Source organism: Lottia gigantea, assembly GCF_000327385.1.
Source record: "Lottia gigantea unplaced genomic scaffold LOTGIsca_206, whole genome shotgun sequence".
In the NCBI taxonomy this organism is placed as follows: Eukaryota; Metazoa; Mollusca; class Gastropoda; family Lottiidae; genus Lottia; species Lottia gigantea.
Genome location: NW_008708434.1, coordinates 244,608 through 245,541, shown reverse-complemented (window position 1 = coordinate 245,541; position 934 = coordinate 244,608).

Genomic DNA, 934 nt, shown 5'->3' with positions numbered 1-934 from the left:
CTCATGATCTAATGATTGTAAACACTTGAAATTTTGAACATTATTNGACATTGTACATATTATTACAGACAACAAAAAATTTATGCAGTGGGCGTGGCAAATCCGGGTTACTTTTACCTTTACCTTAAATAATTCAAATTGTTATAACTCGCAAAGTTTGAATTTGTCACCATCGAAGTTTTAAATAAAACTAAAACACTATTTGGGACAATAATTGATAGAGTTACATTTTATTTGGGCCTTTTACTTTAAAAAAGGGAACAGGTTTTACAATTTATCAAATGTTGATATTTTGGCCATTTACATGCATGACCTTGGTCTTTACAAGGTCAAAGGTTATTGATCTATGATGTCCATTCATACTTTTATCTTTGATGCCCGACATATATTTACGCTTTTACAAACGTCCCAAAACAGGAATTTAACACTTTTATAGCTTATATTTCTTTTATTTGGCCTTTGTTGACCTCTTGACCGTAACACAAGTTATAGTATCTGACAAAACCTTTCCAAAAATAATTCCATTTTTGTTGTGCGATTTGTTTTTTTTAACTTTACAGCTATTTGAAAATTCGACTTTTTACTACCGAATGTTATCACCTTTTAGTATCGAATGGTATCAAATCCATGCATCTTATCAAATCTATGCATCTTTTCACTACCGAACGTTAAACGGTTTAAACGATTTTTTTTACTATTGAATGTTTACATGCTTTTCTTTCCGGTAAGATATCTCATTTTGACTTTAAAATGCAACGTGTTATCGATGTATCAGGTTGGATGCGTCGGTACCGTTATAACGGTTCTAGTTTTTTTTTTTTTGGGGAACGTCCCTAGACAAAATCGAAAATGGTATAGCATAATTGTCTTCACCAAACATTTTTAAATGACCTGGAATCAAAAATAAATATCTAAAACTCAATTTTTGCTAAAC